Source organism: Parus major, chromosome 2 (assembly GCF_001522545.3).
Source record: "Parus major isolate Abel chromosome 2, Parus_major1.1, whole genome shotgun sequence".
Lineage (NCBI taxonomy): Eukaryota > Metazoa > Chordata > Aves > Passeriformes > Paridae > Parus > Parus major.
Genome location: NC_031769.1, coordinates 87,165,347 through 87,184,565, shown reverse-complemented (window position 1 = coordinate 87,184,565; position 19,219 = coordinate 87,165,347). Strand labels below are relative to the sequence as shown.

The window sequence follows — 19,219 nt, the reverse complement described above, 5'->3', positions numbered from 1 at the left end:
CAACACTTCATAGGCTCAAATACTACTCCCAGCAAAGGTGCAAGGGGAAGTATTTCTCTAGTGTTTACTGGTGCTACATCTGATCTGCCCATGTGTAGCTGACCAAGGCTCAACTCTGAATATTTATAATATATAATCACCACGTAAGGTATTTGCACACATAATTAATGGTTGTACCTATTAAAGCAGTTTGTTCAGTGGAGCAGAATGCATCTGTATGAAAGTGCTGAATTGACCAGAACTTAACCACCCCTGGACCTGGGTTGGGGATCACATTGTGTTGGCACTAGGGAATTTTATATCAATATAATGTTATAGTTTTAAAAGAAAAAGATTTTGATCCAAAAAGAAAACAAATTCCCCCCACCCCCCAAAAAGTCCTTGTGCTCAGCTTAAGTGGCAACAATAGGAAAACCCACCAGCTCTTAGTGAATATCCTTGTGTTTTCTTTCTCCTAGATTGTCTACAGTCACACAGGCCTGTCCTAGGTCTTTTAAAGGATGTAAAATACAACTGTGGTTACTTAATTTCTGAAGACAATACAAAAGAAAAGAGAGAAAAAGGAAATGAAAAGTTAAACGGCTAGCTGGATTAAAGCAAGCTGTGTTTTTCCAAGCAAAGACACAGGTCATCAGTATTTCAGAAAGAAGGAAATTACTTCTGACCTTGCACACAAGATAGTCAGGCTATCTGGTCATTACAAAAAGAATCTTATGATCCTCTCTGATCTGAATTGATGTGGAAACATGGCCTGCCTTGAATTAAGTTGAACATGGAAATTCAAGAGATTCCCTTCTGTCCTTTTTACAGTTTATTTTAAATCTAATTTATAAAGCAATGCCCTTAATCTGCTTGTAAGCTTGTTTTTAACCGTCAGAGTTGTGCAGCTACCAGGGAAAATGGTTCACATTTTAAACAAATGCCTAACAGAGTATTTACTCTAGAGATATAGCTACATCCAAAAAAAAGCTATTTCATTTTCACAGGCAAATATTTTCAATTTTTATAATTTCATAAATTATTTTTAAAGATAATTTAAATCTTCAACTACTACTTTTCAGCAGTCACTCAGAGAAAGAAATGGAAAGGAGCACTCTGTCCTTCAGTGCCTCAGCAGTGCCCTTGTTTTGTATTTTTATGGCAGTTGCTAATATCTCACTTGCTGGTTCCTCCTTTATGTCATACACCTGTCTGCCTTTTGTCACTTGTGTGACAGCCATTCTGTTATTTAAACATATCTTTCCCTTGCATCTAATATAATCACAAGCCTATCTACAAAGCAGAAGCTGTGCCTTCTCACTTTTACTTGAGCAAAACTCTTGTGAATTTCAGTGAGAAGATGGAATCCCATTTGCTAAATTTCCAAGTGTAGATGCCCTCAGCAAAAAGGAGTCACAGGTCCCATTCATAAAAAAATACCCACCAACAAACTAGTAACTCTCATTCAATAATAGTTATGTTTTCAACAGGAGTTATCTTACCCAACAGTAGAAATCAGCTCAGGAAACTGATTTCCTGGGCTGATCAGCTCAGCAGTTCTGCATTGTTATGGTGTTAATTTACAGGGCGGCTTTCCTCATTCAAATCACATTAACTGAAGGGGCATTAGCTTGAGTGTATGCAATTTAAACTAATTTTTTAGTAAGAACAAGTTCTATCAAGTAGCTTTTAGCCTAACCTTATAACCTTTCTTCCAGTAGTTGCTTATCAGGAATTCATTTTAAAAGAAGAGCTTTGTCCCTATTCCTAATGGAGCACTGCTCAGGGAAGAACAACCAAACATTTGCCAGGTTTTTTAGCATGCTGAATTTGCTGCTCCCACCTATATCAGAATAGAGTCACAACAGAATATTTTTATTTTACCTGTTGTTCTATGTGCTTTGACCTCCAGGTTTTGTCATTTTTACCAGTAGGACCTATTACCATGAGTGCTTTTTGCTAGCCAGTGTAAATCCTTGGCAGCCAGTCCCCTCAGCCTGACAGAAACAATCAATCTGCCAGAAAATCACAGCAGTATCATGTGCTATGAATATTTTATAGTTTACTTATTTTAATTACTCAAGCACTAAGGTCATGCTGGTCACACCTGTTAGGATATTTTGTCCCCTATGAAAAGCAGGCAGAAAAGCAGGTCAAACCCCAGAATATTCTCATAATTTGGTTAAAGAAATATGACTAGGACTAAGAAAAAGACGAATTAATGAGTTTCTCCAGACCACAGAGCTATCAAAGCACTTTCATGACACCTAACCTCTTTTCACCCTGCCCACACATCTTTCAGGTGCTTTGTAAACATGCTCTGGGTCTGGAGCCATGCAGTGACCATTTCATTGGTTTGTACAGTGGGTTCTGTGGTACATGCTGAAGTGGAAGGCTGATAATTAACCTCTGCTTCAATGTGGGATGCTTTAGGTCCAAAGACAAGCTCCTCTCAGGATAAATGATCACCATAATAAATATTTACTTTAGCATCTTCTTTTAGCATTTTTGCACCACAGGAACTGACTTGCATACCAGCTTCTGGAATGCCAGACAACTCCAATACACTTACTGGAAATGTAAATGTGAAGGTTGCACTGGATTTTACTGCATTCAGGTTATCTGAAATACTTGTGCTATATCGCAGCTCCAGATTCAACATGTTCTACACAGCTGGCAAAGTTATGTTCCTCTCCCTTTCTGGTGAGGTTTGGAAAGATGCCAAACATATATGGAGCATGGATGTATCATAAAGATTCTGAAGAAAACTTTAAAGAATTCTACTACAGTAGGGCATCCCCATGAATGCAAGCAGAAGCACACTGCACATAAAGGGGCAAGAGCAATGCTCAAGGAAGAGAGGAAAAAACTGTCTACCACAACAGGGAAGTGAACTTGATTCTGGTCCTCTTTTCCTAAAACAGACTATATAGATCTTAAGAAATGGAAGTGGCTTTGTTTCAGCACTGTGTCTGGGCTTACTGTTTAAAGACAAGAACACCTTCACAGGTACACTGGAGTTATACCACAGCTCCAGCAAGAAGCACATGATATCTGCAGCATGTTCTGCTTTGGTAATGCAGCAGGTGCTTAGAGATTCACACAAACCAATCTTTCTGCACAGGCTGGTGTTCCACAGTCTGGGATAAGAGCTACTTTGGATGTATAGCAGTGCTCTAAGCACTAAAAGCAGTTGGGAGTCCTGTTACAAACCTTTGGAATTTGACATTGTGGTAAAATAAGATTATGACCACAGATTCAGAGCAGACATGATATTCCTGCCAGGAACAGGAAACAATAACAGTGGTAGCATTCATGTTCAAGAACAGGCAGTTCTCAGCTGTCATGCATATTGAAAATTGGCAGGAATCCCTAAAACAGAACACTTACTAATAATTTCTGTCCAGGTCTAACTATATTTAGCATAGAAAGCAGTTTGCCAGATTCATTAGCATATTACATCGTACACTATCTGTCTCTCTGCAACTCAGTTTCTGTTGGGATTCATCATTAGAAATTAGAAAAAACAAAACAGAATAAAGAAGCCATTACAATTCAATAAATCCCATGAAAATATCACAAGAGAAGTAGCCTAAAGCAGGATTGCCATGTATTAGGTTTATTACACATTGTGATTTATGCTTTTTATGGACTGCCTGTAACGATTTTGACTTGGCAAATCCATGGTGAAAATAAAGCTGCATATAATGTTTTGCATTTTCTCTGGATTCTTCTGCTGGTGAGTGACTTTTGATATGTAAAAATGTAAGTGCACCAAGTCTATTTCTTAGATATGTTACTTACAGTCAGGTGCTGTTCTAGAATAAAGATGTCATCAGAAAGTTCTTTACCTGATTCCCCTATGACAAAGACTCTTGTAAGCACACATAAAGTGAAAATATGTTCTTTTTCCTAAAATACATTCATTACCATGCTTTAGCAGTTGTTGAGATGTTTCGAAAAGTTTAGTGCAAACCTGAACTGCCACTTATATATACACCCAGGACTATCTGTAGAGGCATTAAGGTTGTGTGTCTAAAATATGTTCCCAACTGTTCTGAAATAGTTTAGGATTGTTTAAGCCCATTTACCTTAAAGTGACGTAAAAGCCCTTGGCCACATCTAGAATGTAGACCATACATGTTTTCCAGGAAGATCTTTCACATATTTTTCTTTTCAGGAGGAAAGATGCCTTTGTACTGTGGATAAAGCATTGTGAGTTTGTTTTTCCTTTCAACAACAGGAAGCCCAGTGATAGATTTGTCTCAGTGGAGGAAGCTGCAGGCCCCATAAACCTCACACAACTGCATGCATAATACTCTGCTGAGATAAGACCTAGTAGGAACCGTTATCAGTCAGCATCTGTGAGAAAAGCTGCTACTGATAAGAACTATTTATGTACCTTCATTGCTCTGGAACTTCCAAGTCAATCTGTTGACCTGAAATACTGGACCTGGATAAGCTACCCCTTCTTCAGGCACACATAAGAAATGAACACCATTTCAGGGCCTTGACTGAACAAACTAGTAGCCTATCTCTGCAGAGAGACTAAGTCACACCACCTAGCACAAACCTGCATGAAGTCACTCTTCTGCTATATTTTGTTAGTAATAATACCTGAAAAATGCCAGGCAATTATCATTTCCAGTTAAATCTTTTCAGCAGCAGTAATGCAAACATTTTATAGCACAATATTACTGAGAGTCTTTGTCCTGAAAAACATTTATGTCAAAATGTTCTGCTATGTGTTCTGTCAGCAGAAGAGTCACAGCAGTATCACTATCATGGATGATGCCTATGTTCTTGTAAAACAAGTCAGAAATTCTTCAGCTTAAGCAGCTTGTATTAGAGGTAGCAAATTAAAAAAATATGTTGAAGACAATACTTTAGTGACAGTGTCTGTACCTACTAGATGAGCTACAAATATGAGAGCATTGGTGTAACATTTTCAAATGTGGCCAATGGGGACATCTGCCTACAAGCAACACAAATCACAACACATTTTTATTTATCTCATTACTATACAAAGCTTCTACATTACAATACTCAGCTTCTACACATGGGACATACCTGAAAACAAAGATATTTTGCTTTTGAGAAGTGCTTCATGTTTACTAAAATACTCCATCAGTCTGTTGTTCTTCCATAAACAAACCCACATCTTATTGCTTCAAACCAAGTCTCTTTTAAGTCAATCTTACAGCAATCAACCATGTTATTCTCCCTCTGATTTTGCTCTGAATGGGCAAACAACACTGAGTGTCAAAAAAAACACTGCTGTCCTTATGGCAAATGGACAGATGTACAGAAAATGACTGAGAATTCTACTGTCTTTAATTCAACAGAGTAAATAAGGTTAGAGTGGACTAAATAAGGGAGGAGTGGACTAAAACTTTTGTTTATTTGATACGCAGGGACTTGATTTGCTCTAGATGATATGTGGTTTCTGAGAGTTAGTACTGTACATCAAACTGAACATAACATGATATTTATCATTCAGATTAGACAGTGTCTACTGTGGGCACTGGGCATCTGAAAGGGAACCTGAAGCAGGAAATGTGGGATATACTGATGGACATGAAGAAGGCAAAGGCCAAACCAGCCTTGGGCTTCCAGGGCTGTTGTTTCTTCCACTGGCTCTGAATACTGGGCAGTTCAGTGGTATGGAAAGCCAGATGCTTAAAGACAGCTACTCTCTCTCACCTGTGACTAAAAGAACACATAGTACTTTTTGCTTCTGACAGCTGATTTCAGACTGAAGGCAATATATTGTCCCCTTGAAGAAGTACGCCCTTGAGTAAGATTTGAAACCTGATTTTGTGTTTGTTTAAGTGGAAGCAGCGGACCGCAAACACATCTGTCCTTTCCCTCAGCAAAGGAACAGCAAAACCTTCATTAATCAAATACAATAAATGTTAAACACAGACTCTATTAACTCAGAGTAAATAAGCCACGTGATTACATTCAACTTGGAGGTCAGGCCCAAGGCGATTTGTTAGAGTCCACTTCATAACAGGCTACCTTTCTGCCCTCCCACACACTTTCTCCAAATCAAGCACAGAAAGAAATAGCCATAGACTGAAGAAGAACAAGAACATGAAGTCCATAAGGAATTCATCTTGATTTTGGTGAGCTACCTTCTATCTGGAGGCTTGAGGGAGTAAAAGAATTCACCTTCATATGAACAAATAATTTATTCCATGCATGTGTAATGCATCCCCACATTTACAGGAAAAAGAAATACAAGAACATAGTAAAAACAACTGTAAGCTTTCCAAAACAAGATTACTTACAGAAATTCCTTTAATACATTTGCTAGCAAACTCGTATGGAATGATATGCATATTCACAAATGCAATGAGTACATTTCTCACATTAAATTAGCATGGCAGAATTTCTGCACCAATAATTTATCTGTGAAAATTATGTTAAAGATTTTGCACATGATATGAAGGCATTACAGTAAAAAACACCTAACAAAAAATATGAACTAATTACATAATGAACCTTGAAAAATCAAGTTCTCACTTGATACGTCAGTGGTGGTATATCAGATATCTACATCAGCAGCACCAAAAAGCAGTAATCTGTTCTATAAACATTGGTGATTATACTTAATAACTATGTCTTAATTTTGCTGAACTGACTCTAGGATTAGGTGTCTGCAGACGCCTCCAGTGCTTGGAATGATTCATTTATGTCAAATCAGGACAGGTAGCTTCCTACAGCACACATTTGTTTTTTAAAACTGTGCCTCAAACAATCCATACTCTAAGTCTTCCTTGCTCTTCCTTAGCTTGTAGGCAGCTTTAATGTCAACATATGCCTATATATGTCTATATGCCTCTTATCCCAGCATATGGAGGAGTAAATTATTTTCTAGTACTCAGTGGAAATTGGGGGAATCTCTGCCCACATGGGGGAATCACATGCTGCACACTTGAGATCAGAAGGGCTGATTCTACCTTAACCAGTTGTGCACAACAGCAAAAGCAGCTCTCTGGAGCAAAACACTTGTTACTGGAGATCCCATATCTGTAATTTCCCCAATTTGCATCTTGCACTTCAGAGTGGCCCTGATTCCACTAGCTGAATACTTGTTTTCAGCTGGAACATACTATGAACACCTCTGGAGAAAAGTCTTACAACTTTGTTTCCTCCCAAAGGAAAGCATCTCACATGTTCTGAAACAGCTCTGCAAAGCAAATCACAGCACAGAGTGTAGGAATAGTTGGGAGAGTTGCATTGAAAAGAGTCCTCCTAATTTGAACTAAAAAGTTAATGAAGCCATACTCCATCTCACCAAACCATGCTTGTGCTACAGGCTGAAATTCTCTTTCCTCCATCTCATCTTTCAGGAAAGCTGAGGAGTAACAGTGCCAGAGAAATTTAAATGCAATCCCCAAACTTCAGCAAATGGTAATACATCACTCCAGTGTGTAGCTACCTCTCCCATGAAACCTTGGTCAGAAAGTTTTGGGCTTGTGCTGAGCAGCCTCCCACAGAGGCAAAACCCTATGCTAATCCAAGTTGATGCGAGACAAGGTTTCTAAAAATGCATGTTCTGCAAAACTGTTTACTTGTAATATACACTCAGTGGTAAAGATGATTTTTTTCTGTTAGCCATGACTAGTTTGTGGGTCAAATTTGGAACAGATCTCTGCATACACTTTTGCCTCATTACTCTAATTGTAAACCAGATTACACCAGGGCAAAAACTGGAGGGCCTGCTGGAAGCTTCAGCAGACACTTGGTGTGTTGAAGCAGACATGCAGTTAGCTTGCTGCCAAAGTGAAAAAGATTCAGTGCTCTCTGTGATTGTGCATATTTTAATGAGATTTAACAGTCTTTTAAATCTAGGAATTATTTTTAAAATTACATATTCACACAACTGTTCAAAAAGAAAATAATTGTTGGGAGAGCAAGGAAAATGATGAAAAAAATAAATGAACATTTTCCAGTCCCTTCATGGAATTAGCACTGAAAGAGGTAAAGGAGTTTGTGACCAATTTAATGTGGCTTAAGCTGTACTGAGTAGAGTTTTGGAATGAGATTCTATGTGAATTTAAGGTACTTTAAGTAACATAAACTGATCATTGTAAACACTTCATAGAATATGGAGATAGGGAAGGTATGGGAAGGACTCCAGTGCTCTCATTCACTTTATATCAGTGTTCCCAAATATAAAGTGCTCATTATTCACTAAGTTGTCTTCAAAGAAAACATGTGTGCAAAAATAAAGTATCTCTACACTTCTGAATGAATTTATATTGTTAGAAGACAGCAACATCATACCATACCACTGCCACAGAGCTCCAGTTCTGGCTTAGTTCTGATTCACTAGGAAGATACAGGAAATAGGTCTGAGAGAAAAATAACTGGGAATGAAAGTGCCTCCCTAAGGAGGATTTTGCTTTCCAGGGCTGTAAAAATTTCTCCCTATCCAGATCTTGTCCTGTAACAACTTGTCCTGACAAACACTTGTCTTTCTGTCCCTTCCAGAAACAATAATCACTGTCATATCATCATTTTTCTTCACAGATGCCAGTGATTTTTGTCTTTTAAATTATCTTTATAAACAGTACAATTAATTTAAATAAATTGTTCCTAATCTGCACTTGGTACTGTTGTTCCTGTTTCCAGCCTAGAAAGAAGAGTTTTTCTTCAAGTTCATTTGTATTTTGTTGATAAGATGAAAGATGCTTACTTTCCTCTGTCTCACCTTGCCTCTGTACTTACAGAGGACATTTCCCCATCTCTGTAGCTGCTCCAGCCTTTAGCTGCTTCCTGAACATACACATGGTTATTGATTTCTATCTATAGCTGCTTGCAGGTATTACACACAAAAAAAATACCAGCAAAAGAGAACCATAAGACACTGAACAGAAAACCTGCAGCAGAAGTTAATGAGGCAAAATTCAGAGGGTGATCTAAGGAATTTCAACATTCTTATATTTTTACTTCTTGCTTCTTTACTGTCTGAAATAGCCCCTTACAAAATTCTTCATTCAGAGCCTAGAAAAATCCTATGCATGGTTCTCAAGGAGATTTAGTAAGTGCATGCCTGAAGTTTGGTAAGGCAAAGTCACAACTGTAAGTTGCCTTTGAATGTTTTAGCTCTTCCTGATACTGATAATAAATAGATTCACATAAAATTTGATGCACAGGAGCCATGAACTGAAGGAAATAAGCTTGTAATACATGCTTGTGACACAGCACTATCAGATTTTTGATATCAAAAAGAAAAAGTCTAAATGAAGGTTAATAAGACTATATTCCATCACATTTTCCCAGTAATTTAGGAAGAAAGTGTTGTTTGTGAGAATATTTCAAGAGCTGAAAAGACTAATGATATATTTGATCTTAAGTTTATTTCTCTCATTGGATGTTTTCTTTCTTTGAATGTGTTTTCTTTCACACTGATTACTTCTGTGATAGTCAAACTCTTAGATTATAGTCACCTGTTATATTTCTACTGAGATGAAATTCAACTTTTAAAATGTGCTTTTTTATTTTATTTTATAAAAGTGTTTTCTTTCTACTTTTCCTCTTCCTACTTTCTCAGTAAAATTAGGAGCTCTTTGGAAATGCTAAACCCTCCGTTAGGCATGCCTACTGTGCTCTTTAAACCAGCTTTAATTCCTATTTTAGAAAAGTACAGGGAAGTAACTAAAAAAATGGAGTGCCATGAGTGTAACCTCACCGCTGTTCGAAGTACTTAAGCCATCAATACAGTCTGAAGTGTAGCTCATTCTTGAAGAATTTTTTCCATTGCTCATTCTATTTAATAAAGCAGAGGGATATGTACAGAAGTTAATGTTATGCTGGGCAGCAAACATTTGTAGAAAAATTAGAGAATCTGCCATGCTTTGATTTATTGTCTGATGTCACAGATTGACATAATTCAGGTCTCTAAACAGAGTCTAGAGTAAGACATAAGCATCTATTTCAGAAATACAACAATAACTCTCTAAAATTCGCTCTCTTCTTTTATTTCATCCCCATAAAGTCCAAAAGAGAATGCTAAACAGGAAAAAGAAAAACAATATGAGAGTGTGTAACCTAGCTAGGATTCTTTATCTAAATGCAATTTCCCCACGGACTCTCTCAGTCTTCAACCTGAGTGCTTGTGTTATTTTCAAAAATTATTATCTTTTAATGAAAAAGAGCCAAAGCACTACAGTCATGCAATGGGAAATCCCACTGTGCAGGTGTTTATAAACAAAAATACCATTTTGGCACTGAACACTTTATGACTGTTCCCATTGCCCTAATTCACTGAACACTTAAACTTTATTATGCAGCTGGCTTTATAGAGCGTCTGACTCATCACTGCTCTTCTTACTTCTTGGCAACCATTTAAAGAGTAAAGTTTGACCCTTAATCACATGTGGGAAAACAAGAACCTGCAGAGTGAGTGTCTGAAAATACTGTGTTACCAGAAGTTCAGAGACACAATCCATGAGCTCTCGGCACTGAGAAACAGCAGGCACTGTTAGAGCTGCTGCTCTAAAAAGATAAGATAAAGATATAAAACAAAGATAAGCCCAGAGGCGCATTCCAGGGCTGATGGGCAGCTGCAGGAACAGAAGACAACAGTTATGGCAAGAGAAGAAACCAAAGATGGGAAGACAAACTAAGAAAAGAAAAGAGGTGGTTAGGAAAAGGGCTGAAGATAGTGCAGAGCAGAAGCAGCTGTGAAGCTGTGCGACTGATGAAGAAAAGTGATGGAAAAGCAGATGCAATATGGTTGGGGCTAAGAGGAATCAAATTCTGATGGAAGTAAGCACAGTCCCTCTCAAAGGATGGAAGGACCTTGGTGATAACTGGACTATACTGAAAAGATGTATCAGATTTCTGAACCTAAAGTAATTCTGGAAAAGAGTGACAGAAGGAATGCAAAAGGACTTGTGATGTACCAGATCTATTCTATCTGTAGATCTAGCAGACCTGAGAAGTATTGAGCTGTGCCACCAGGACTTGCAAAGCAGCTATCATGACAAGAAAGAATGGAATGGGTGCCTTTGAACTCAATTTTTCAGAAAAAAAACCAATTCTGATCAAAAGTACCAAGAACTACACCATTGCAGTCAAGGCAAATTTCAATCCCAAGCTCAAAATGAGCCATTCTTCCCCACTGTCAGCCTCTTCTTTCCAGGGTGTAGAATAGGATTTTAAAAGGATGAACAGTTCTGCCTCCTGGAAACTCATAAGAAAGTGGTCTAAACTCTTTGTTTCCTGATATGCTGTTTCCTGCTTATCATTTCCACTGTGGTAGTACCTCAGAGTGTTACCTTACTGTAATAAAGATTGGAAAATCATGTGCTACTGATTCTTACAGGAGAGAAGAACACACCTGAAGTGTGACAAGGTCACCAAAACAGAATACGGCAGGAACCACAGATTTAACAACTGTGTCGTCAAAATTTTATGAGACAGCAAAGCTCTTCATTCTCTAAGTTAGACTTAGTGTTGAATTCAAATCCATTTTACACTCACAGTTTCAGAAGACCTAGCAGGGTTTTATCTGCTACTTATAATTTGATTTACATAGCAAACATGTGCTAAAGATTACTGAAAAGGTTTCTCGCGTTGATAACTTTAGTGAAAATAATATCGAGGGAGCAAACCAGAATTTTACAATGCAGACTCACACGGATGATAGAATTTCTTTTAATGTACTTAACCAAAGTAAAGCTTGGCAGAACTCCTCTGCCAGAATAAAACTTTATTGCATGAAAGCTGCCCATGTAGCTGAATAGATGGAAATCTTTCATACTAGTTAAATAATATATGCAGCTTCATGCAGAGCAATAAAGTGACTATCATCAGAATTTCATATTGACAATGGAGAAAAAAAGAAGTAATGGGCCTCATTTATTCCTAGTATGCTTTTATTATCTACAGTAAGGTTATAGCTTACAATATAGTTTGGAGGCTTCGGTATGTCAGCTTTAGTCTGAGTCCTTCTTTTTCAGACTATCTGGGCTTTGATTTGATAACTCATTAAAATTTTCTGTGCTCAAAAGGATTGCCTTACAGGACCTGAAGTTCAAGTGGTAAAGTAACATCAGGAACTATTGAGTCAGAGGGACCTTTATATTGGCTTCAAGTTCACATAACGGTGTTAGCACTGTGCTCTGTACTAGATCAGGCAGTTCAGCTTAAGTTTATTCACATACAACCTTCACAAAAGTTGAGTAGGGAGACTCACAATACACAGAGGCTTTGTCTCTGAATAAAATACTCTGTGAAAAAAAAAATGCACCCTCCTACCTTATTAAGCTAAGTGACATACACAAAGAAAACTATAATAAGGTAAGTCTTAGTATACTAACTGGTAGGTGCCCGCAAAAATGAAACTATATATTTCAGCTGGTACCTGATATACTATCAGTCATTCATGTCTTCCCAACAATCATTAAGAGATCTCTGAAAGGAAGAATTTCTCCTATGAAAAGTTTGTCTTCCTTTCTTATTGAGTAGTGTTTTGGTTTGATTCTTAACTTCTTTTATTTCATTGCCACAAGCCTCTCCAGCTTCATAGTGTCTGTTATCCTAGGCAAGAATTCAGACAAAAGGAGCATGCCAAGATTGATGTCTGAAAAGATCATGAATACCAGCAAAATGTTAATTTCAGAACGTCCCCATTTTCGTCATGGGGAAAATGGAAGATAATCTTGATTTCCTGCATATGGTGAAGATAAAATTAGGGATCTCTGCTTCCAAGCAAGCGGTGAAGGAAAAACAATCACAACATCTTGCATGCACATGGCTGGTGTCTAGCTGGCTCTAAAAGAATAGGATGCATTGCAGCCAGGATTTGCAAACATATTGGCATAAACCCCCCCTTCTGATTTTTCAACAAAAACAGAAACAATACAAAGTGGCATTGCAAGCTCTTCTACAGTGCCTGTTATGTTAATACTCCGTTCTTCTCTCTAAACACTTGCCATCTGTACTAACCCCATCTCAGTGGCATATATGTGGGGTATTCCAGGAGTACACACAGTGCTGAAATAAGGTTTCTTTGGATAGCAGCTGTGCTACACAGCTCTCTCTCTGAGTCTGATCACAGCTGTAAATGCATTCAAGTGGAGAAGGAAGCCTTAGTTCAAGGTTTAGCTCCTCTGATGTAATCTTTGGTATAGGTGTTCCTGTAGTTTCGTAGTTTATTTTATCTTGCATTAATATGTAAGCCAGTAGCCGTAAAAAGATACATAACAATGGAACCAGTAACAAAAAACTCGTTGTCATTTGGCTTCATGAAGCTAAATAAATTGTGATCAGACAGTTATGAAAGAATCTCAGTCAGAGACAGCAAAGCATCCTCAACTGAAACACATCTGAATAATTTTTGAATTGCATTACATAGTAGCAGGTGAGGATCTATTGCACAGATTTATTGGTTCACATTTACCCCTAATATAACTCAGTTAAAACAAATGGTGGAACAAAAGGAATAGCTTTAGTATATTATGTACTAAACTTTTTTATAGCTTTGCTGAGTGAATAAATTATGATAGATAGGTTTTGTTGTCTGCTATGGCACTTATTTTCTTCATTCTACATTTGTATTCATAGCAAACACACTGAATGTGTTTTAAGAGAAAGCAATCATAGAGTTGCACACTAAGTTATATATCCAGTGTGAAAATTAAAACAAAAGCAAATATATCCCAGAGGATATAAACGTTTAGTCATGATCTTATAAGCAAAAGAAACAAATTGACCAATGTTTCTAAGCAGAGAATCTGATCTCCTTCAGTGTTCCCACAGACTTATTCTGTGGGATTAAAGTGCTGAGGTTTAAGATATTACATTCTTGGATATCCACCCTCCTAGCAATTACTGTCTTCACAGCAGAAACAGCATGCAAAAAAAAAGGCAATGGCTCTCTGGATACTGGAGTTCACAAGTTCAGTGAATTAGTTTAAGCTACACTCAGTATTTTGGATTTAGCTGCAGCATTTAACCACTGCTCAGCAGGATGCTGAGGAGAACAGAATTCCCTTCTGCCACTCCACCACGTACCTGCTGGTCTCTCACAGCTCGGCCTGTGGCCACCTAGAAGCAGTAATGTCCTTACTGCTGTAGCTTAATCCAGTACAGACCTTCCCTCTGAAGCCTGGGGTCTCTGAAAACTTCCCCAGAGAAAGAATAAAGGGTTTTACAGCACATTTATATTGTTTGCTCTGACAGCTGAATTTTAATGGTCTCCAACACAAAAAAAAAGTGTTAGTATCCAAATTTAGAGGGTTCATGGAGCTTAGGCAAGGTGTGAGACACTAAAGCATCCCTTGGGCAGTAACACTTTGCAGAGATTAGATAAGAAATCTTAATACTGCTCTGCTCTCCTTACCAAGGAATAAATCCCAAGCAGTGGCAAGATTTTCTTTTACCATAGGCCACTGGGATCTTGCACTGACCCAATGCTCAACGTGTTAGCAGAAACTGTATATATTTTGATTTGAAGCCAAATCTTATACCCAAATAAAGTAACCTGGCTCACTGCTTTGCTCCACAAAGAGTGAGTGAGACAGTAAAAGAGTCCTTTTCACTTCTACAGGAAGAAAAGTATGGACATAGCTATGGTATGTTCATTGATGTAGTTTACCACGGAGTGTCCCCTATAGTATTGCACAATCACATGACTCTTACTGCACAGGGCAGACAAACGCTAGCTGTTAAAATATGATTTCTAAAGTATTACTACTTAACCAGATAATGAAAATTTGCTCAGAACAATTCTGCTTTGCCACAGCTAAGAATTCAGCTCCCTCCTGCTTTTCATCCCTCATTGAGAGAGGGATGATAGATTTTTTTTTCTTATAGTGAATTTAATAGTTCATTGCACTAGATTAAAGCAAACTCAGACAATATCATCAGTACTACTGTATTTTCATATATAAAGCCCTTGTGCTCAGGTAGCCACACACACCTCTAAAAGCACTATTCCTTAAAATACACATTGCAGCCTGGGATGACTCAAAGAAAATGAAAGGTAAGGAAGGTGAAGGTGGGGTTACTGAGGGAGAAGGAACAGACAATGGAGAGACTCCAAGGAATATTTTTCTTCCTTTTTTTACTCTCACACATATACAACCCTCTCTCCTGCTGGATGACATTCTGCTTTTCAAGCAGATAACCTGCAGGTTAGACACATACAAACACAGGTTATTATTGTTTGAGCTGCAGTATACTCAGGAATGGACTTGCACCCTAGTGTGCTGACTGGATTAATAACAGATTTTTATTTTTTTAAAAATGTTTCTGTCCCAGTAGACCTATGCAGTCCTGTAAAATTACAGAAAGGTCAATTCTTGATGGTAAATTGAGACCAACTCTTTTCTGGTTTCAAGTCACTCAGAGTATATTATATTACACCCTTGGGTTCTCTGTAGTTTCTTTCAGTCACAAAAGCATTTGGCAATCTCATTATAAACAGTTCTGAAAAATTCAAAATGTAGGAGCATAAATTACTTTAGATACTCTCAACCTTTAAAGAGAGAAGCAAAAAAGAAGGGAGAAAGAAGTAACATGGATGTGAAACGGGGGACAAAGAAAAAGGACTAACAAGATTTTACTGCCAAACTTTTTTCAGGCATCCAAGTAAGAAGGGAAGAATAAAAGAGAATTTCTCAGAAGTTCAGCCTCCAAGAAATCAAATGGGAGGCATGATAGCACTGGAAATCATCTTCTTTGGCAAAATTTGCCACCTTACCTATAGGTGCAAGGAAAAGGTCCAAGATAGGTTGGACTGTTACATCTAAGCCTGTTTTTATCTTACTCCTGGTGAATGGTCCATGATAAACTGAACTTGTCAGCCATGTATGCTCTCCATGCAATATGTTCCTGAGAGTTGCACAGGGGAAGGCAGAGAAAGCTCTCGAAGGTGAGACTGCAATGCAGAAGAAGAGATAATGAAAAGGATTTTTCCCCCAGAAAACAGAAGAATGGCCAAAAGGCAGCAATAACAAATTCTGACACTCACAGACCCCAGGATTACATTGCTATACGGAAGTGATCTCTTAATTTTTTCAGTTATGAGCTTGAACATTCAGATTCTCTATATTTTCAATACAGCTGAGCTCAAGCTATTGAAATTCCACAGCCTTCACATACATCCTCCATAAGACTGATTTTATTAATCCTGTCTTGTATTTAAAAAGCAGTGTCACTAGTGAGTACCTCTTGAAGTAGGAGTCCCATTTTGGAGTAAATTGCAAAAGTAACAGATAGCTGTCACTAAGGAAAGAATTTTCAATCCAAAAAGGCAGACAAATGCAGAATAATTGCTCCCACAGACACAGAGAGATGAAGAATTTACTGCCATTGGAAAAAAAAGTTTTGGAAAAAGATGGGTCTTGCTTTTCTCATTCCAGCTCCATAGCCAAAACAGCATGTCTTATTTTCCTTTTAATCAGACAAGTAAGCAAACCAGCTCCTTTTAACCACCCTTTTTTTACAGGTAAATGCTCATCTAGAAGTTACCATCTCATTCCATCTCCCTGCATCCCATATCTGAGCAGTGGTACATGTGAAAAAATCAGAATCATAGAATGTTTTGAATTGTACAAGCATCTCATTCCAAGCCCTTTGACTGTGTCATATTCTCCCATTAGCTCCCTTTTTTTATTTATCTTATATCATCAAGGTCCATTTATCTGAAGAATGTCAAACAATAAGTTTTGTATCTTTTGAACAAAAGTAATAAAGTGACCTATCTTTACTATAAGACAGAATTACAAATGGCATTGGCCACCATTAATACAGATGAAACAAAGATGTATGAATGTTGCCCTGTCTTGGCTACTTTTGATATTTGAATGCTGAAGATGCTACCAGAGATGGTTCAGTTCACATGTGTTAGTGAAACAGAGATAGTAAAAGTATTCCAAAGCAAGTTCCAAACCCAGAAAAGTGAGGCAAACCAACGTCTGATACAGTGCACTGGAGTCTCTCTCCTGTGGTTCTGGATGTGGAAGGAGGGAAAGCCTATACTAGATGATCACAAAGGATAAATTTTTAAAAATAGCAAAGCAGAACATAAAGACATAGCACAACAATGTGTTGCTGAACCATTCAGAATGCTTGGTTTGCACACAAACAGCAAATCTGAGATTTGCAGCCTCCCCCTGGAATTTTTACAGAGATCAAAGACTCAGAAGTCCAAACACAAAACTTTGAGAAACAGGTTGGTGGGTGTGATGACATGGCACATCAAATTCAGGCAAGAAGCCTTGACCTGGGCTCACCTGATCTGCAGGTATGGATACCTTCTCTTAAACTCTAGTGATAGTATCAGGTCCTTTGGATTCAAACAACAGAGGCAGAGTACACACACACACACACACAGAGTACACAAACACCCAGCAGGCGTTTGGACAACAATTTACACGTGACTGAACAGCAGCACTCATGTAGTTAGAAAGCTGTCTTGTGACTACTATGCTTCCTTCTTTAGGGGCTTCACCTGAGAGACCACTGGCTGAGTTAAGAGAAGCAGCAATTACTCAGCCAGCAGTGGGAAAAGTGAGAAAGGAAAGAGCAGTGTAACTACTTTATTGAGGACAGGAAAAGCTTGGGCAGGGGACTTCTGGTACACTATGCTTGTCTTTTCAAGGATTAATGGCAACTCTGAGTGTCATTAGTTTTCCTAAGAGCATTAGGAAAACACCTCACCAATCTTTGCAGCTAGGTTAGGCTTGGCTGCAGTCTAACAGTCAGTACCAATGTATACAGTTCTTGTGCACTTGATCACTTCAGTGCTGCGCTGATAATTGATCAAAAGGGACCCCAGAAATGAGGCCAGCCTGGCAACAAGGATGCTCAAACCTCACTGCTGTCAAAAGTAAAAGTTTTTTTTTCCTATCTCTCCCCTGCTATTTTCATCTTCTATTCCACAGCCAGCCCCAAGACTTCTCCTTTCCTTGGACTCTGTCTATCTTCCCTTTGATGTGTGAATTTCCTAATAGGTCAGGAATTGAGAAACAAAGCATGTACAGGAGAGGCTGACCAGGCACTAGAGCTGGCCCAAGGTACTGAACAGAACTGTGTTACTGGGACATCCAGGGAAAATGATGGGAAGAAGTACAGTAACATCCCTTCTCAGTGGCTATGGCAAGCTGTTAGATCAGTTCAAGGCTGATTTCACACCTTCAGATATGCTCCCAGTGCAATGTAAAGGTTTGTCAGGGTGTGACACTGGTGGTTGAGTTATTTTCCTCAAGACTGAGATTGATGAGAGAAAGAAAGACTTGTGTTCTCGTGTTTGGGCTTAGGATGTTTATTCTTTCTTATCTATATTACCTATTTATAGAGTGAAAGTAGTTATATACACTAGGCTAACAAGGTGCAAAATGAAGGGATGCAGAATCTCTCCAAGGCCTTTTATGTGTCCAATTTATCCAGCAATCAAGTTCCAAGTAACTTATTTTCCTTAGTGACCAACACCTGTGTGCTGCAGTGCAGATTCTTCTATCCAATCACTCATGATTATCCAAAAACCCTTTGAAGAAGATGAAGAAGGAAGAAGAACAAGAAGGGGAGACAACACCCCAAGTCCTCCATGTTGTATCTCACATATTAATATAACTAAAACTCCAAACTCTAACTTCTTCACCCAGTGATTTAATGCAATTCTATCAAACTTATACACTCACATTTTCAGTTTCTCTACTTAGTTCTAGAAGTTTTCTCCATGGTTTTAGGCTAAACTCAGTGCTCTCTTGAGAGTCAGGCCTTGTCAGCACAGATAAGGGAATATTCTCTATGCCTCTGTTTCCAACAAAGGTTTGCCTTGTCTCACTGAGTTGATACCATTTGAGGGCTCCAAAGCAGATGATGCCTGGTTTTAAGGTTTTTTAGGTGGTATAAGGTCAGAAGAGGGCTAGTAACCCACGTGTCTGGGCATGAATTTAACATGCAGTATAAAGAAAGGTACCCTAATTCTAGCAGGGACAAGAGATACATGCAGAGATACATGAGATAAATTCAGACTACAGATGTACATCTGACTGATCAAGAAGGGCAGGAAAGAGATGAAAGCATTAAGGGAAACAGGAAAAGAAAATCATTACAACAGTGTACATAAATACATACAAAGGGGAAAGTAGAAAGGAAATCTGAAAACTAACCTTTGTGTACCATGAAGCTTTTCCCACCAAAGTCAACTTTCAGGTGCTTCTCCTTCTCCTCATACCAGCACCAGCAGTGTGATGATCCCGAACAATGACTG

General features: G+C 38.3%; 1 protein-coding gene across 15 annotated transcripts in view; it reads right to left on the bottom strand.

Annotated features, from left to right (window-relative positions):
* LOC107199801 (poly(rC)-binding protein 3-like) overlaps positions 1 to 19,219 on the bottom strand; it is a 501,970-nt gene that overhangs the window by 205,816 nt on the left and 276,935 nt on the right. The window lies entirely within an intron of this gene.